The sequence below is a fragment of the Triticum aestivum genome, chromosome 4B (genome assembly GCF_018294505.1).
Source record: "Triticum aestivum cultivar Chinese Spring chromosome 4B, IWGSC CS RefSeq v2.1, whole genome shotgun sequence".
In the NCBI taxonomy this organism is placed as follows: domain Eukaryota; kingdom Viridiplantae; phylum Streptophyta; class Magnoliopsida; order Poales; family Poaceae; genus Triticum; species Triticum aestivum.
Window position 1 is genome coordinate 404,054,624 of NC_057804.1, and position 15,772 is coordinate 404,070,395.

Below are 15,772 nucleotides of genomic sequence, written 5' to 3' on the forward strand. Positions count from 1 at the left end.
GAGGGAGAGAGCAGGCGAGCGGCGCACACGGTGGCCCTTGGGGTTTAGTAGCTGCAGGGGCACGACCGGAGTCGGTGAAGAACGGCGGCGGAGCTTGTCGGAGCAGAGGAGGAAGACGGCGGCGTCGGGGGCGTTGCGGTGGCTCCGGTCTCCAACGGGTTGCACCAGTCGAAGCAGCGGACGACGTCGGCCCTTGGAGACACCGTGGGGCGGAGAGGTGGACACGGTGGCCGTGGCTAGGCCGGAGCCATGGCGGCGGTGGCGCTCGGATGCGGAGGGGAAGGAGAGGGCGAGGTGGATCTGGAGGGGAGTGGGAGAGGCGCAGGAACCGAGGGAGAAAGCGGGGCGAGTGGGAGAAGGGATCGAGGAGGCGAGGGCGTGGCGGCCTTATCCCCTCCTCGACGCCGGCGAGGGGGTCAGGCGGGGACGCGCCCTGTTCCGACCCGGGTCGGGGGAACAGGGGAAGGGGACGAGGCAGGGGAGCCGGGCCGGGTGTGCCCAGCTGGGCCAGGTGGGCCGGCCTGGCTGTGAGGTGGGCCGTCTGGTCCGGGGGGCTTCTCTTTTCTTCTTTTCTGTTTCTGTTTTGTATTCTTTTTTATTTATTTCTTTTTTCCTTCTGTTTTATTTAATTTAGGGCATTTAGGTATTTAATAAAATTGTGTCTTCTACACCATAATTACCTGTCATTTTTGGCACTGTTTGAACATTTTTGTTTCAACTTTTAAAAACTTTTGTTGTTTGCCATTTTCTTTTGAATTGATTTTTGGACCGGTTGGAACTAACGAAAGTTTAGCAACAGTAATCAAAGATGACATGGCATCATTAGGAGGGTTTTACTGTAGTCTAATTATTCGGGCGTTACACTCCACATCCACTTGTTCATGTCCATGCCACTCTAGTGTTGAACTTATTTGAAATATACTAGGTAAAAAATATTATTCCAACAAGAGATATATTCACATCAATTACCAAAATCACTCAGGGAGCACTTGTGCTTTCAATCTCCCAGTTTTTGGTAATTGATGACAACATACATCAAAACTTTAAAAAAAGATATAATGAAATAGCAAGTAAAGCTTTGGCAAGACATGCAACATGCATTAGCTCCCCCTACATGTATGCAATCATGTGATGATGGATCATAAAAGTATGAGAATGCATAAACATGACAGAGCAAGCAATGAGTTACATGTGTCATTGCTATATGCATCAGAGCAAATGATGTAGATGGTGGAAATATACCTTCATGTTCATGAATTTCTCTTGCAAACGATATGTACCACAGCAAGAGGTCTTCATGCACATGAGTGTGATGCATATACTTACCTTGTGGTCTTGAACTAGCTTTGAAAGAGATGTACTTGAGTAAACAAGGTTAGATAACACAAGAACATTGAGGGAGTCCCGGACTAGGGGGTGTCCGGATAGCCGAACTATCATGGTTGGCCGGACTCCAAGATTATGAAGATACAAGATTGAAGATTTCGTCCCATGTCCAGATGGGACTTTCCTTGGCGTGGAAGGCAAGCTTGGCGATACGGATATGTAGATCTCCTACCATTGTAACCGACTTTGTGTAACCCTAGCCCTCTCCGGTGTCTATATAAACCGGATGGCTTTAGTCCATAGGACGAACAACAATCATACCATAGGCTAGCTTCTAGGGTTTAGCCTCCTTGATCTCGTGGTAGATCCACTCTTGTAACACATATCATCAATATTAATCAAGCAGGACGTAGGGTTTTACCTCCATCAAGAGGGCCCGAACCTGGGTAAAACATTGTGTCCCTTGTCTCCTGTTACCATCCGCCTAGACGCACAGTTCGGGACCCCTACCCGAGATCCGCCGGTTTTGACACCGACAAACATCTACTAGACAAAGCAAGAACAGGAGATCACAAGAATACCAAGATTGGGATGACATGTTGAGAGTGAGTACTAGGTACTCTATTTGGTTATTGACATGTCCCCATGAATAAAGATATGCAATGAATTCCAAATATTTTCTTCTCTTAGGTGTATTTCTCCCCCTGAAACTGACATTGGATAATGGGAGAAGATAGGGTAATAGAAAATCAGAGCAAGATAAAATCATACCATGTCTTTCCCCTCTTGAAGACATGAGACAACTTTCCTCTTAAGAATAGGAGCATCGAGAGAAGCCTTAGGAGTGCATTCTCTCTTGTGTGATAAGCTTTGATGTGCTCTCTCTCCCCCTTTGACATCAATTTCCAAGAAGGGACTTCTGGAGCATGAGTCAAGTAGGTTTGGTCCTTGAGTCACATTACAAAGCAACATGTAATAGGATGCTGGTAGAGGATAAGTATCATTGAGTGGAGCTGGGACAAATATGCATAATGCAAGTGACACAATTTTTATCTCATTATTGACATCGGTAGCACCAAGTTGTTTTCATTGGTGACACCGAGATGGTTTGGTTCAGTCGAAGAAATCAATCCGGTGAGACCGAGTTCAACCCAGAGAGTAAATACTTGTCACCTCAGCTCACTTAGACAATTAAGATCTCACAAGGATATGCAAGGAATTAACTGAAGGATTTGCAATGAATTAGATGCAGGGAAATACAGAAAATAACAGATAAAAGAAGAGGAAAGAAATCTAGATGAAGTTTTTTTGAAAGCGAAACTAGCATGCAAAAGACAAATGCAAGGGCACAACAGAGAACTTCATCTAGAGATGGTCGACGACAAAGTCACCTATGTTAGAGTATATTGACTTAGGAGTCAAGTGAGGACACTTGATCATGGGTCGTACTCATTGTTTAAGCTCAAAATGGGGTTGCCATTTTTTGTTTATGCATTCTGATTTATTCACATCTTGTTGAGTTGCCTTGACCCATGTCTTGGGGTAAAGCTTCTCTAAGATAAAATGACATACCTTGGGTGGTGGTGTTGAACTTGGTCATGTAGTTGAACTTGTGTAGGGCGCTCAAGTTGATGTAGATCATCAAGAGCTGGGAGCACCACTTGTAGTTGAAGTTCGTCTTCCTACGTGGGTTAGTCTTGCAAGGAAGAGCACTTGTGTATCTAATTGAAAGTTGATATAAGGAATTTGTCAAAGGATATATTGAATGGATTCGTGCTTCATTATCTTAATCCTCCATTTTGTAGAGATTTGGAAATGTAGAGATTGCTTAGAATGTGATTGAGTTGCCATCTCCTAGAGTTGGGTTCGTCCAAGTACCTACAAGGGTTAGATAGCATGCAAGAGTACATTAATATCCAAGACATATGATCATCATCATAAGAGAAATGTCAAGGATTAGTCATAGTTAGGCTCATGCCTTGCATGCATCCACATGGAGTTTCTACTCCAAATTTGAGGTATCAATGATGTTCAATTCACCTCTCAACCTGCAAAACACGTTCTCATCAAGTGGTTTGGTGAATATATCCGCCAATTGCTTATCGGTGCGAACATTCTTAAGTTGGCTATCTCCCTTAGCAACATGATCTCGAATGAAATGGTGACGAACTTTAATCTGCTTAGTTCGAGAATGTTGCACGGGATTATGAGCAATCTTAATAGCACTCTCAGTGTCGCAAAGCAATGGAACATGTTTCACATATATCCCATAATATTTAAGAGTTTGGGTTATCCAAAGTAATTGAGCACAACATGAACCGATGGCAATGTATTCCGCTTCGGCGGTGGATAAGGATACCGAGTTTTGTTTCTTGGAGGACCAAGACACAAGAGATCTACCGAGAAATTTACAAGTACCCGAAGTGGAATTTCTATCAACCTTGTCACCAGCATAGTCCGAGTCGGAGTAGCCAACAAGATTAAAAGAAGAATTCTTAGGATACCAAATGCCAAAATTTGGTGTATGTATTAAGTATCTCACTATCCTTTTCACAACCTTAAGATGACACTCTTTGTGGGTCGCTTGATATTGTGCACACATGCACACACTTAGCATGATATCGGAACGGGAGGCACATAGATATAACAATGAACCAATCATAGAGCGGTAAACCTTTTGGTCAACCGGTTTGCCATCCTTTGTCAAGTCAAGATGTCCACTAGTAGGCATGGGGGTATTCATACCTTTGCATTCTTGCATGTTGAACTTCTTGAATAAGTCCTTGGTATACTTTGTTTGAGAGATAAAGGTTCCCTTCTTAGTTCGCTTGATTTGCAAACCAAGAAAGAACTTGAGTTCACTCATCATAGACATCTCAAACTTCTCCGACATAAGCTTTCCAAACTTTTCACTAAAATGAGGGTTATTTAAACCAAATATAATATCATCAACATAAATTTGGCACACAAATAATTCTCCAATAACCCTTTTAGTAAAGAGTGTAGAATCAATTTTACCAATTTCAAACCCTTTTTCAAGAAGAAACTTAGTCAAGCATTTATACCAAGCTTTAGGAGCTTGCTTAATACCGTAAAGAGCTTTGTGGAGTTTGTAAACATGGTCGGGTTTCTTAGGATTAACAAAGCCGGGAGGTTGTTTAACATAAACTTCCTCCTCAATTTCACCATTTAGAAAAACACTTTTGATGTCCATTTGATATAAGGTAATGTCATGATGATTGGCATAGGCAAGTAAGATTCGAATGGACTCAAGTCTAGCAACGGGGGCATAAGTCTCACCATAGTCCATACCTTCGACTTGAGTGTAGACTTGAGCGACGAGGCGAGCCTTGTTGTGTACAACTTGTCCATCTTCATCTTGCTTGTTCTGAAACACCCATTTGGTTTCAATGACATTGTGCTTCTCGTCGGGCTTTTCAACCAACGTCCACACTTGGTTCCTCTCAAAGTTGTGTAGCTCTTCGTGCATGGCATTTATCCAATTCGGATCTTCTAATGCTTCTTCAACCTTCATAGGTTCAATGCTAGAAATGAATGATAATGTTCACAAAATTTGGCCAAACGAGATTTAGAGTGAGTAATTCTCCCAGTTTGAATGTCATCAAAGATTTGTTCGATGGGATGATCTCTTGAGACTCTTGCTCGAACTCGTGAGAGCTTTTGTTTGGGTAGGGGTGGAACATCCTCTTCATTGTCTTGTTCTTTCTCTTGTCTTTCTTCGTTGTTGTTGGCGTTGTTGTTCTCCCATGGAGTGGAGAAGGAGGTCGTCGAGGTTCATCTTGTTGTACATCCTCATTTACATCGTCTTGATGTGTCCCACTCGTGGATGCCTCTAAGTCAACTTGTGGTTCACCTTGGCGTGAAGTTGAGGCTTCCACTTGGACGGACGAGGTACTCTCCTTCACCTCCGTTGGGCGAATCTTGCCAATAGACAAGTCTTGGATTGCTTCCGAAGGATCTTTGTCACCTACATCAATTGGAAATTGCTCTACTTGTGAGCCGTTAGATTCATCAAACTTCACATCTACCGTCTCTTCAACCTTTCGGGTGAAATTGTTGTAGACACAGTAAGTGTGAGAGTTTGAGCCATAACCGAGTAGGAAACCTTCATGAGACTTAGGAAAAAATTTCGAACGACGATGCTTATCAAGAATGTAACACTTTGAGCTAAATACTCGAAAGTATCCAACTTGGGGTTTGTTACCGGTGAGAAGCTCATATGTCGTCTTGCCGAGTAACTTGTGAAGATATAAACGATTCGTTGCATGACAAGTTGTCTCGACCGCTTCAGCCCAAAAGTGTTTTGGTGTCTTGTACTCATCAAGCATCGTTCTCGCCATTTCGATGACCGTCCGGTTCTTCCTCTTAACAACTCCATTTTGTTGAGGTGTGTATGTAGCCGAGAACTCATGTGAAATCCCTTCTTAATCAAGAAAGGTGTCCACATTGGCGTTCTTGAACTCCGTTCCGTTATCGCTGCGAACCTTCTTGATCTTCACTTCAAATTGATTTTGGGCCTTCCTAGCTAAGTTTTTGAAGATCTTTTGGACTTGCGATTTATCATCAAGAAAGAACACCCACGTAAATCTTGAAAAGTCATCAACAATGACTATTCCAAATGAGTTACCACCGAGACTCTTGTAGGGGTTGGGACCGAAAAGATCCATGTGAAGTCTCTCAAGTGGTCTCCTTGAGGTCATGATTTTCTTCACGGGGTGGCTTCCTCCAACATGTTTTCCTGCTTGGCAAGCGCTGCAAAGTCTATCCTTGTCAAATATGACATCTTTAACACCAAGGATATGATCACCTTTAATAAGCTTGTCGAGGTTTCGCATGCCCACATGACCTAACCGTCTATGCCACAACTAGCCTTTGCAAGATTTAGCAACTAAGCAAGTTCTAGGTTGAGCCTTTTTAGTGAAATCAACAATGTATAGATCACCTCTACGTATGCCGGTAAAGACCATTATATGATTATCTCTTTGAAAGACTTGGCAATCTACTTCAGTAAATAGGACATTGAATCCAAAGTCAGCTAGTCTAGATACATAAAGTAGATTATAGCCAAGAGATTCAACGAGCATAACATTTTGTATGGAGCTATCATTTGAGATGGCCACCTTACCGACGCCAATCACCTTACCCTTTGAGTTATCACCAAAAGTGACATACTTTCGAGGGCCGTCATTTTCAGCAAGATCACAAAACATATCTTTGTTTCTGGTCATATGATCGGTACATCCACTATCAAGGACCCATTCCTTTCCTCCGGCCATGTAGCCGTGAAGGTTAGCCCTAAGACCAAAGTGTCTCATAGACTCTTCAAGATCAAAGTCATTATCATCATCCTCATCATAGTATCCATATTCAACATCATCTTGCAAATGATAATTTCCTGAGCGATTCATTAGATATATGATTTTGACAATGTTCATCTCTATGAATTCTAATAGCTTCAAAAATAATATTGCTAATGATTCCAACATCTCCTTTGGCACGCATAAGATTGGTAACCTCAAATAAACAATCTCCAAACTTAGGATCATTGGGATTCATCTTATTCAAGACAATAGACTTGTGAAGAATATCATATAAGTTTTTCCAGGAATAGTCCGGAAATCATTCCTCAAGAAATCCCCATATAGTATAAGCACAATCAAGAGTTGGCAAGTGACTAATCAAATTTCTAGGCAAGCCTCTAGTAATAAGATTGATAGTTCAAAGATTGCGAATCATGTCAAGAGACTCATCATGGGTAGGATGCAAGGGATCAACAAGGGGTTCACAAGGAGTAGTAATGTACTTGTTCAAGTGATATTCATGAAAAATTCCAAGCATCTCATTTTTCCGCTCACTAAAGAACTCTCCATCAAGCATAGGCACTCTACGTCTAAGACTCCCTAATGTAGACTCATCCATCTTCCTCCAATGGTGATTAAACCAAAGCAATGGAGACCAATGCTCAGATACCAATTTAAAAGATAGAGAAGAGGTGTCTAGAGGGGGGGTGATTAGACCCTCAATAAATAAAGGTGGCAGTTTTTAAGTTTTTCAAGTTGAGGTGGTAGATTAATACAATTTCAAGCATACGCAATACAATTCAAGCAAGCATGCAAAGAATATATGAGCAGTGGAAAGTAAAGCATGCAACTTGCAAGAAAGTAAAGCATGCAAACGCATAGCCTAAATATCCTAAAAGGATTCAAGCCAGTCAAACAAGCTCTTCGGCGATTTTCCGAACCCAAAAGACAGGCAATGGGAGAGGAGCTAGCCAAACTCTTAGAAGCCGGATTCATCAGAGATATCAAACATCCGGACTGGCTAGCCAACCTAGTAATGGTACCAAAAAAGGACAAATCCTGGCGCCTCTGCGTCGATTTCAAAGACCTTAACAAGGCCTGTCCAAAGGACCCTTTCCCTCTCCCTCGCATCGACCAAATCATCGATGCTACCGCAGGGCACGATTCATTGTGCTTCCTTGATGCATACTCCGGATACCATCAAATCAAGATGGCGGAAAAAGACCAGGCTGCAACGGCATTCATTACTCCATATGGGACATTCTGCTTCAACACAATGCCCTTCGGACTCAAAAATGCCGGCGCAACATATCAGCGCATGATTCAGACATGTCTGGCTACCCAGATAGGCAAAACAGTAGAGGCATACGTAGACGATGTGGTCGTCAAGACCAAACACGTCGAAACTCTAGTAGATGACTTGAGGGTGACATTTGACAACCTCCGAGCATATGACATTAAGCTCAACCCGGAAAAATGTGTCTTCGGAGTACCAGCCGGAAAGCTTTTGGGCTTCATTGTATCCGATAGAGGAATTGAAGCAAACCCAGCCAAGATCCGAGCTCTGTCACAATTGGATATCCCAAAAGACCTCAAGCAAATACAAAAACTAACTGGGTGCGTAGCGGCTCTAAGCCACTTCATCTCCCGTTTGGGAGAAAAGGCTCTACCCCTCTATCGCCTCCTCCGGCGCACCGAACACTTCGAATGGACGGATGCCGCCACGGCCGGACTCGAAGAAATCAAGGCCATACTGGCGACAAATCCGGTCCTGGCCGCGCCCAACCTGGGCGAACATATGTTATTATATATCGCAGCAACACATCAAGTTGTCAGCGCGGTACTCGTCGTCGAACGAGAAACAGAAGGGCACAGATTCCCTCTTCAAAAACCAGTGTACTACGTATCCACTGTCTTAACTCCATGCAAGTCCCGGTACCCACATTATCAAAAGATAGCGTATGCGGTGTTCATGGCATCCCGGAAGCTGCGACACTACTTTCAAGAGTGTTCCATAATGGTGGCCTCCGAAGTACCTCTCAACGATATTATAAACAATCGCGATGCAACGGGCAGGATTGCAAAATGGGCCATTGAGCTCTTACCATTTGACATAACCTACAAACCACGGCGAGCTATAAAATCGCAAGTTCTGGCTGACTTCATCGCTGAATGGACCGAAGCCGAACTCCCTAAAGAGTACGACACATACTCCAATTGGATCATGCACTTCGACGGATCCAAAACCTTGGCTGGCTTGGGGGCTGGCGTCGTCTTGACGTCCCCAACTGGAGACACAGTCCAATACGTACTTCAAATAATGTACATGGACTCCAACAATGCAGCCGAATACGAGGCCCTTCTACACGGCCTCCGGATGGCAATCTCCATGGGCATTCAATGCCTAGAGGTGCGCGGGGATTCAAACCTCGCAATATCCCAAGTAAATGGAGACTTTGACGCCAAAGATCCAAAAATGGCAGCTTACCGCAACACCGTCCTAAAAATGTCAGCTCGGTTCGAAGGACTCGAATTCCACCATGTAGCCCGGGATAATAACCAGGCAGCAGACGTGTTAGCACGTATCGGCACAAAACGCGACGCCGTCCCTCCAAACATCTTCCTGGAACGGCTCTTTAAGCCATCCGTATTATGGGAAGAGGAGTCAGGAAATAACAATCCGGAGCCAGCTGCCGCATCTAACTCAGACAATTCTGACACAATCGGCGGCTCAGCAAATGAAATAACACCTTCAGCCCACGAAATAATGGCAGTAATTGCCCCATGGACGGAACCATTCCTAGCCTACTTAATTAGGCAGGAACTTCCCAAAGACCAAAATGAGGCCCGCTGCATAGTTCGGCGATCTAAAGCCTACAAGGTCCATGAGGGAGAACTTTATAAGAAAAGCACAACTGGAGTCCTTCAAAGGTGTATCTCCGAAGAGGAAGGGCGAAATCTCCTGGCTGAAATTCACGCCGGACTCGGCGGGCACCACGCTGCAGCCCGGGCCCTTATAGGCAAGGCCTTCCGTACAGGATTTTATTGGCCGACAGCCCGGGCAGATGCTCAGGACTTAGTCCAACGATGCGTCGGTTGCCAGCTCTTTGCTAATCAGAGCCACATGCCACCCACCGCCCTCAAAACTATACCCATCACCTGGCCGTTCGCGGTCTGAGGGCTTGACATGGTTGGACCCCTTAAAGGGGGAACCCACAAGCACAAATACTTATTGGTCATGGTGGAAAAATTCACCAAATGGGTTGAAGCCAAGCCGGTTAAAACGGCAAAATCCGAACATGTGATAGATTTCATATCCGGGGTAGTACACCGTTTTGGCGTCCCCCATAGCATCATCACTGATAACGGCATGAATTTCACGGCCGACGAGGTTAAACTCTGGTGCAAAAATATGGGCATCAAGCTCGACTACGCTTCAGTCTATCATCCCCAAACTAACGGTCAAGTCGAGCGAGCAAATGGTCTAATCATGAGCGGCATCAAACCCAGACTAGTGCGGTCCCTCAAGGAATCTAACACGCACTAGGTAGAGGAGCTCGACTCCGTACTCTGGGGCTGCGGACCACGCCAAATCAAACTACCGGATTCACACCATTTTTTATGGTGTACGGCGCACAGGCAGTTCTGCCTTGCGATATAATTCATGACTCACCTCGCGTGCGCATGTATGAAGAAAGAGAAGCCGAGCTGGATCGGCAGGACAGTTTGGACGCCTTAGAGGAGGAGCGGGACGTGGAAAAAGCTCGTTCCACATTTTATCAACAGCAGGCTCGAAGATATCAAAGCAGAGAAGTACGAGCCAAAGCTTACAATGTTGGCGAACTGGTTCTACGCCTGCCGGACAAGAAAAAGGACAAACTTAAGCCCAAGTGGGAAGGTCCCTTCATCATCGACCAAGTCTTGACCGGCGGAGCATACCGTCTACGTAACGCATCTGACAACCGACTCGAGCCGAACCCCTGGAACGCAGCCCGTCTCTGAAGATTCTACGCCTAATGCCGGACTCAGAGTTCTTCTCACTCCTCCGTCCACCTTTTTACATTTTCACTGTCTCTTGTCCCCCTCCTTCTTCCCACTTTTTTTTCTCAATACCTTTGATAGGCTGATTTGCGCATTGTTTGCACACACTTGATGTGCTCCTAGCACTCATTATACCTGGGGGCTTCTTTAACAGAAGCTTATTTATACGGGCTTCATGCCCAACACATGTGTCATACTTCCGCATGTACCTTTTATTCACCATTATATGCATCGATATGACTTAAGTTTTGGCCAAGCTGGGTTGCCTGTCTCCTGTGCTTACCCCTACGTTCCCGATTGTTCGGCTAGGAGGTAAAGGGAGCACCTATGTGATTGTTACTGCCGGGTCAGCCGGATGTGTACCTCAGACTGGGTGAAGCCGAAAGCTAGCGTTCTTAAGAGAATATTCGGTCGGTGACTTGAAAGATGATTTATTACTTACTTATTTATTTGCCCCCAGATGCTTTTTCTGCTATTTTTGCAGTCCGGACATGCACTTTAGGGCATGCCTCCCAGGGAAAGGAACCCTTAACAGAACTATTATCCCTGGAAGATGTTTCTTACTAACCATGTAATATAACATAGCTAGTTGGGCACTTGTCTGATAAAGCAATTATGACCCCGATGCCTTGTCTCCACGCATGCCCCGGTTCTTCTGTAACCGTAAGGGTATTCGGACACACTCCGGACTGTTGGGTCCCGAGGTTGAAGCGAAAAGGTCCGCAAAGACAAACGATCTACAATCCGGCTAGAAGGCATTTTACATGTCATTTCAAATTACATCATCAAACTGACTGATTGTACTCCTCTTCAATCCCATCTAACATGCTGTCTAATTTACAGTCCTGTTGGGAATATTTCGTGGCCAGTTTTACTTGGCCGTACATCAAGCTCACAGGGATCTCCTTCCCATCAGGCCCCGCAGGTCCGACCTCGGCCATGTGGTTTGGGTCAGCCTTCGGGTACCGCGTCTTCACCATGGCCCAGGCCTCCCTGGCGCCTTGACGGCAGGCCGATATCTTCCACAGACGGAGGCGTCGCCGTGCTCCCTGAAGCTTCTTAGCAAGCCCTCCAAGGCCCTCGGGTAGGGAGACGGAAGGTCATAAAGCCCGAACGACGCCACTCATTGCCTGCCGAACACGTTCCAGCAGTTGCACCAGCTCGGGAAGTTGGTCACCCGTTGAACCAGGCATTTCCTCTGCAGGGCGACCTGTGAGCACACCTAAAGACACATTTTTGTCAATCGACTTCCTCGCCGAATTCTTCTTTTCAAAGGAATTTGCTCAAGCACTTACTATAAATGCCGCGACGAAGCCGCTGATTCTCCTTCACGGAGCCAAACAGCTGGGCCCGAACACCTTTCAGCTCTTCTCCTAGCTGGGTGTGGGCATCTTGGAGCTTGTTTCTCTCCTGCTGCACCTTCATAAGCACCCTCTCGCCGGCCTTTAGCTGACGCAGTAGCTGTTGCTTGTCCGGATCTAGTCCGGCGCCCTCTGCAATATTATTGTCAGATTTACACACACGCCGCACTTTGTTAACTACTTATCTTTTTGAAGTACGTTACCAGCAGGGGTCTCTGTGGCTCCCCCTGTGGTGGCTAGTGCGGCCTCAAGTTGGGCCTTGCACTCTTGGAGCTCCTGGGACAGGTGGGTATTCTTCTCCGTAAGATCCTGCATAATAAATGATCCTTAAATCAGTTATTTTAACTATTTTAAGTCTCGGGGGCTACTAGCATATATAACTATTAAAATTACTTACCCGTATGTCCTTCACATACTGCTCCGTGGCTCTGGTTAAACCATCTTGAGTAGCATGGAGGTGCGCGTTTCCCGCATCAAAGGCATTCAACGCCTCCGGGGAGAAACACGCGTCACGAAGAACTGTCCGGCGACGCCTGTGATTCATGGCGCTCTCCACCTCAGATCTGGTGGCGGACAGCCTGTCGGCATCCTCCGTCGGAGGAGCATCCGGCTCTTGCCTTGTGTTCTCCTCCACTTCCGGACCACGCGATGGAGCATGGCTGGCGGAGGCTTGATTGGCAACCTCTCCGGACACTGTCCGGCGAGCGCTCTTTCTCCTGGAAAAAGTTATGAGCATTAATATACCTCCTAGGGATCCTTCCCTTAAAAACAACGGTGCGCCGTACCGTTGCAGCGACGTTTCGATTCGCGTCGCACTCGTCTTCCGCCTGCTGGGCCGAACTGACCCTTGATGGTCAGCCGCCGCAGGTTCGGCTTCCCGCCTTAAAGGCACCTCCTGCGATGCACCATCAGTATAGGATGGTCAGAGTTGAGCACGGATCAAATGATGGTGTCAAGACCTCGGTCGTAGTCACCTGGGAGGCCGGAAACAAACCGGGATAGTCAGCCGTAATGGCGACTAGGGCATTGTCCATGCTAAGTTGGTGGAACACCCCGTCAATCAGCTCCACCTTTATGTCCGGATCCTCTACGGAGGTCGGATCAAGGGATCGTTCTGGATCCTCGGGCTGTGGAGTTAGGCTTAGTATGCCCTCCACGTCCCGGCGCAGCTCCTGCATCGAAATCACAAAGTAAGATACTTGACTCTGGAAGTATGGATCGGGTAGATAAACGTCCGCTTACCCAGCTCCGAGGGTTGTTCATGGAAAATCCGTTCAATGGATTCGTGCGGAGAAAGTCCTCCTCATCCCCCTTGTACAAGCCGGACAGGGTCTATGCCAGATCGGCTGCCGAGCTCGGCCCTCTGCGGCCATGACGAGTGGCATCGTCTTCCCCGTTGAAATCCCACATAGGGTGGCCCCTATATTGGAGTGGCTGCACCCCTCGCGTAATGCACGTGGCCATGATTCCGATCATGGTCAATCCGGAGTGGGCCAGTAACCTAATCCGGCCCATCAGATAATGGACGCTCCCATCATCCTCCCGTTGAGGGCTCCGCGGGCGCCAACTCAGGTGTTTCTTCAAAGGAGCATTGCTGAACTCCGGGAGGCTGATCCGAACTGGATCCGGCAGAGGGGCGTCCTCCATGTAGAACCATTCCGAAGGCCAGTCTTTGGACGCCTTCTTCGGGGTGCCGGATAGATATCCGGTCCCGGCGATGCGCCATATTTCGGCTCCGCCCACTTGATATATCGACCCCTCATAAGAACGGGGTACAAGGCAAAACAATCTCTTCCACAGTGCAAAATGGGGCTCGATGCCCAGGAACAGCTCGCAAAGAGCTACAAAGCCCGCGATGTGCAAAATGGAGGCATGTGTGAGGTGGTGAAGCTGGAGTCCGTAGAACTCCAGGAGCCCCCGGAGAAACGGATGTATGGGAAATCCGAGTCCCCTTATTAGATAAGGGACGAAGCATACCCGCTCTCCTTTGGAAGGGTTGGGGATGCTCTCCGCCTACTTTCCACCCTTGAAGGTGGCTAGTCCGGCTCGAACCAGAACCATAAAAGCTGGGGGAAGATATCCCTCGGTTTGGAGCGCCACTAGCTCGTTGTGTGGAACTGAGCATCTCCCCCAATCTCCTGGCTTAGGGCTGGGAGCGCGAGAGGAGAAGCCGCGTCGACTATCCATGATAGAATGGATTTTTGTCAGAGGCGCTTCGATGAGAACTTGCGGATGGAGGGTGGTGTGAGCTGGATCTAGATCCTCGCCTCTCTTATAGGCGGCTCGTTCGCACGGCTAGGGGGTAAAATGTAAAAATACCCTAGCTTTTCGCATTCATACGACACGTGGAAAAAGGCCATTATTGGGCGTAGAAGCCAATGAGCGCAACATTTATAAGGAAGCCGGACACTATTCGACAGGAACATGAAGTTTGAAGGAGAACCCGCCTTGCAACGCCGAAGACAATATACGCGTCGGACTCGTCGTCGCTGAAGCCCGGTTCGGGGGCTACTGAGGGAGTCCCGGACTAGGGGGTGTCCGGATAGCCGAACTATCATGGTCGGCCGGACTCCAAGATTATGAAGATACAAGATTGAAGACTTTGTCCGGTGTCCGGATGGGACTTTCCTTGGCGTGGAAGGCAAGATTGGCGATACGGATATGTAGATCTCCTACCATTGTAACCGACTTTGTGTAACCCTAGCCCTCTCCGGTGTCTATATAATCCGGATGGCTTTAGTCCATAGGACGAACAACAATCATACCATAGGCTAGCTTCTAGGGTTTAGCCTCCTTGATCTCGTGGTAGATCCACTCTTGTAACACATATCATCAATATTAATCAAGCAGGACGTAGGGTTTTACCTCCATCAAGAGGGCCCGAACCTGGGTAAAACATTGTGTCCCTTGTCTCCTATTACCATCCGCCTAGACGCACAGTTCGGGACCCCCTACCCGAGATCCGCCGGTTTTGACACCGACAAACATCTACTAGACAAAGCAAGAACAGGAGATCACAAGAATACCAAGATTGGGATGACATGTTGAGAGTGAGTACTAGGTACTCTATTTGGTTATTGACATGTCCCCATGAATAAAGATATGCAATGAATTCCAAATATTTTCTTCTCTTAGGTGTCTTTCTCCCCCTGAAACCGACATTGGATAATGGGAGAAGATAGGGTAATAGAAAATCAGAGCAAGATAAAATCATACCATGTCTTTCCCCTCTTGAAGACATGAGACAACTTTCCTCTTAAGAATAGGAGCATCGGGAGAAGCCTTAGGAGTGCATTCTCTCTTGTGTGATAAGCTTTGATGTGCTCTCTCTCCCCCTTTGACATCATTTTCCAAGAAGGGACTTCTGGAGCATGAGTCAAGTAGGTTTGGTCCTTGAGTCACATTACAAAGCAACATGTAATAGGATGCTGGTAGAGGATAAGTATCATTGAGTGGAGCTGGGACAAATATGCATAATGCAAGTGACACAATTTTTATCTCATTATTGACATCGGTAGCACCAAGTTGTTTTCGTTGGTGACACCGAGATGGTTTGGTTCAGTCGAAGAAATCAATCCGGTGAGACCGAGTTCAACCCAGAGAGTAAATACTTGTCACCTCAGCTCACTTAGACAATTAAGATCTCACAAGGATATGCAAGGAATTAACTGAAGGATTTGCAATGAATTAGATGCAGGGAAATACAGAAAATAACAGAGAAAA